The sequence below is a fragment of the Agelaius phoeniceus genome, chromosome 3 (genome assembly GCF_051311805.1).
Source record: "Agelaius phoeniceus isolate bAgePho1 chromosome 3, bAgePho1.hap1, whole genome shotgun sequence".
NCBI classification, from domain to species: domain Eukaryota; kingdom Metazoa; phylum Chordata; class Aves; order Passeriformes; family Icteridae; genus Agelaius; species Agelaius phoeniceus.
In genome coordinates, this window is record NC_135267.1 from 41892205 (window position 1) to 41897074 (window position 4870).

The window sequence follows — 4870 nt, forward strand, 5'->3', positions numbered from 1 at the left end:
ACAGTGAACCCTATGGCTTGAGTGTCTGGCAGAGAAATGATCATCTTTTCCTTCTAAAGCTTGGTCATCAGTTGTTATTGTTTAATTTAGTGGACTATGCCCTGGTTTGCATACAGTGACATGAAAGGCAACAGGGGAGCTGAGAACAGGAAAAATTAGAAGTAGCTTGAAAGAGAATTACTGTACATACAAGTCTTGGCTTGTCTGTCTGAATTAACCTATGTAAAATCCAGACATGGACAACACCCAAACAGCAAAGACATGTGCCCAAAACTTTTGAAATGACAGGATATTTTTTTTTTTTTTTGCTTAGCAGTAATGGATTTCCTTCCTGTTTGTACATTCTGGGCCTGTTCTTCAGTTCACAATCTGTTTTTCCCACACCATAACTGCACCATTAACAAAGTAGAGCAACAGGCCAGCCTTTTTTCATTGCTCAGTCTGTGGCTGCCAAACATCATCAACAGGTCATGATTCCTTTGAAGAGAGGGCACCAGAATGCACACAGATTTCCAGTAGAAGGTACAGACCCTGGCACAAGGAGCACCACCAGTTCCTGAATTAGGAATCCAGAGCTGTCCCCAGGATCTCTCAGGGTATTGGATCTGCTGTCCTCTTCCCTTCGTTGTGGCCTTACTCCAGGGCTCTGAGTGCTCAGTTTTCCACTCATATCCCACCCTGTTTAAAATTGGGTTAATGAGACTTCAGCCTGTCTGAGCTGTTATGAATTTTAGCTCATTCATATTTGTAAATAAAAGGAAATAATCTCATCTCACTAAAGAGGAAGCAGGAGGATCAAATGATGCCAATAATCTTCTTTCTTCCTAGGCCAAGTAGCCCCTCTTACCTATACTTTTACAATCTATATTAAGTGTGCAGCAGCTGCAGAAAATACAGAGGGTGTCATTCTGGCTGAAGGGCCACTCTGTAAGTCGTACCAGCTGAGCCACCCTTTTGGTGTCCCTGGATGTCTCCCAGTCCCCTGGGCCGTGTGGGGACTATGCAGGCAGGAACCATCACTCATGCCCAGCAAGAAAAGAGTGTGGATGTATTTGAGCACATCCAGGTGATGCTGCAAACTATCCCAACTACCAGGGCCCCTGGGATCCCCAAAACCTGCAGAGTGTCCTTTGGAGCAAGACAAAAAGCTTGGAGCAGATCCTGCTGCAGGTTCCTACCAGGAGTCTTAGGTACCAGACACATGGGTAGGTCCATGGGTAAAGAAGCATATGGTGACTTTTCATTCCCTTGGAGTTGCCTGGACTCCAGCCCATTGTGGAAGCAGAAATGGTCCTTAAAAATCCATTGCAGTGTTCATCAGCTTCTCAAAGGGTTCTCTCATCTCATGTCCTCTTGGATCAAGCTTTCCTACTCCTCCTGCCCTGAGGGCTGTGCTGCCAACCTGCCCAGCAAACCCCAAACCCTGCCTTTTTTTCCACTCTCTTTTAGTTTACTTTCTGCTTAAAGTAGCATTCCTCAGATTTACAAATGCAAAATATCCCTCAGACAGCACCAAATTACTTTACTCAGGAATCCTGAATATGGGCAAAGGACAGGGATTGGGGGATTTAGAATAGACATTAGCACATATGGGAATGGTGGGGAAGACATGGCAATCATTTTTGGCTGAAACCTCAGTTTAAGGTTGGCTTCTTTAAAGCCACAGAATCATTTAGGTAGGAAAAGACCTCTATGATCATTATCATCAGTCCAACCATTGACACAGCATGGCCAAGCCACCACTAAACCATGCCCCTAAGCATCATATCTACACTTCTAAAAAACCCCTCCAGGGATGGTGATTCCACCACAGCAGTGGGCAACCTGTTTCAATGCTTGATTGTTGTCATTATATTGCAAGAGTTCTATTGTCATTACACTGCAAGGGTTCCATATTGTTAGAGTTTCATACCTCCTTGATGTTTCTTGTAGGCAGCTCCTCCAGGCCTGACTCTTCCTTGTCCTCATAGCAGCCAACTGACTCCAGTTCCCTCAGCCAACCAATCCACTCTTTTATAACACTCTTCTGATTGGCTACAGGTGTGGCCTGTTAACATCAGGCCTGCTCCTAATCCTTAATAATTGGCTCAGCTGCAACTCTTTAGGCAGTAAGATTACTTTCTATACTACTTTACTTATTTATGTTCTATCCCCCCACAATTCCCCCTTTTTCTTTTAATTACAGAGTTGCAGCATTTCTAGAAGGATGTGTTCAAGTAAATTAACATTATAACATATTTCATTCAGAACTTAACAGTTACACAAATGTTCGGACAACATATTATAGTACAAATATATATATTTCTGAGTGTTGGTTCAGTTTTGCAGCTTTTTTCCAGTTTACAAAGTTCTTATCTTCAAAATCTTTTATAGCTACAATTGATATATTTCACCAATAGTTTAGTATTCAAGTCCTTTTCCCCAAATCTATGGAGGCATATAGTTTAGTATTCAAGTCCTTCTCCCTGAATCACATTGGGATCACCATTTGTTGTCATTATAGTGCAAGAGTTCTATTCTCATTGCATTGCAACAATTCCATATTGTTAGAGTTTCATACCTTGATGTTTCTTATAGGCAACTCCTCCAGGCACTGGCCCTTCCTTGTCCTTGCAGCAGCCAACTGACTCCAGTTCCCCTCAATGAACCAATCCACTCTTTTATAACACTCCTCTAATTGGCTACAGGTGTGGCCTGTTAACATCAGGCCTGCTCCTAATCCTTAATAATTGGCTCAGCTGCCACTCTTTAGGGGGTAAGATTACTTTCTACACTACCTTTATTTACTTATGTTCTATCCTCTTACACTTGTTAGCTCTTTCAGTGAAGAAATATTTCCTAATATCCGATCTAAACTTTCTCTGGAACAACTTGAGGCCATTTCCTTTTGTCCTGTGCTTGTTACTTGAAAGATGAGACTCACACCTCATTAGTACTCCTCTCAGGTAATTGTAGAGAGCAGAAAGGTCTCCCCTAAGCTCAGGCAAGTTCCTGTGTCTGCTGTGCCCAAGGCAGGTGAGACGGTCCTGGGAGCTGAGGGGCAGGGAGGTGACATGGCAGGGGACCATGGGGCTGGCAGGTGTCAGTGGTACTCAGGTGATGAAGAGCTCAGCAGCATCAGCCTCTCCTCCCCTGTGGCTGGGTGGGACAAAGAGCTGAGACAAGGAATGGGCTTGGTGGTGCCCAGGGAGTGGTCTCACTGTGCTGCAATGGACAGCTGCATGCAGCCCCCGCCCACCCAGAGCCAGCTTCTCCAGTGGCAACAGAAAAGCTCCTTTGGGGCAGAAGAGTGAGATCAAACAGCTCTGACAGATGCCAGCTCTGGAGCAAGGGAGAGGGCAGTCCTGGGGCTGGAAGTGAAATGATAAAAGGGAACAAGTCCTGCCCTCTGCAGTAGTGGCCTCCTGGTTCCTGTGTCCATCTGTCCCAGGGTCTCTACCCCAGGCACCCACCATAGCCACCTGCTGAACAGCACTGGGGACACTCCTCTTGGGCTGCAGCAACTGCCCTGGGACAGGGACTGTCCCCAGGGCCACAGCTTTTTTTCTTGAAGCAATAGTGATATAAGGGAAGGCAGCTTTCAGGCTGAAATCAGGATGAGTCCTTGTGAAGTCAGGCAAATACATGAAAACTGAATTATTCATCACTGTATTCAAAACATATCCATCACCCTGCCATTTTGGAAATCCAATGAAATGCTTTTGTGCTGCAGTTGGATACCCCTAGAGGTACTTTTATAGTTTTTTAAGAACCTGGCTTTTTGTCTTGTCTTGAGAGCAAAGCTGGTTGGGAAGCAGGAGCCACCTCCTGGAACAGGTAGGACCTTGCCCTGCTGAGCTCAGGGCTTGCTGGAAACCCATAGAGTAAAACTCAAGGCTCAAGTTGTGTAACTGAGCACAAAGTGAATATAACTTTTTCATTATTCAAGGTGAGTGCAAACAGATAAACACAGAGGATAACAGGGAAGGGTTAATTACATATATTTTTTTTCTGCAGATGGAGTATGGGTGGAAGAATGTTATCATTTATTTAAGATGTGTTGGTTCCTAACACAAAGAAGCTGTAGCTGTGAGTTAGGACCTGCATTTTGCTATACATATGCAGAAGTCCCCTCTAAAATTAAACCATTTGCCAGAGACCATCTCAGCATAATTCTGCTATACAATGCCTGAACTGTGCAGAAGAAGAACATTTGTGTTTTAACTAAATGTAGTTTACACCCTGGAACCCCAATTACTGTGCAGTTGAATAGGCTTAGCAAAGTGTGACCCATGGGAATGCTTTGTGGGATAGTGCTCCCTCCAGGAGAGTTTTCTCAGAAGAGGTGGGACTGGCAAACAAACTCAGTTTTCCTTTTCCAGCATTCCCTCAGGTAGGGCAGCAGGGGAGCACATTACTCCTGGGCCAGAAGAAAAACAGAACTATCAGTCCACCAGCTGGGCTTGTCCACAGGATTTATCTGCTTGCCCTGCATTCCCTGTAGGGAATACCTGGATTCATAGTCATGGTGTGTCAGCAGCCACAGAGATGTTTTCTATGGCTTTAAGCAGAAATGAAGATATCTAGCCCATATCATAAATCTTTCAAAGGAAAGGATACACTATACCAGCATGTAAAGCACTATACCTGCTCTAGCATGTAAGAGATTATAGAAAATAAAGTTCAGAAGGGCAAAAACTTTGGCTGATGGCTCTGACAATGTCCCAGGCAGATGTAGTCTGTCACAAATGGCATCAGCAATAGCTAATTAATTCCTAAAAGCACTTTGAATATTAGCAGGTCACTTCAACAATTGTCTCTTTGTTACTACACAGAGAAGCAATTTCCCAAGGGTTATTTTAGGTTCCATTATCTGGCTTTTCTCAAGCCA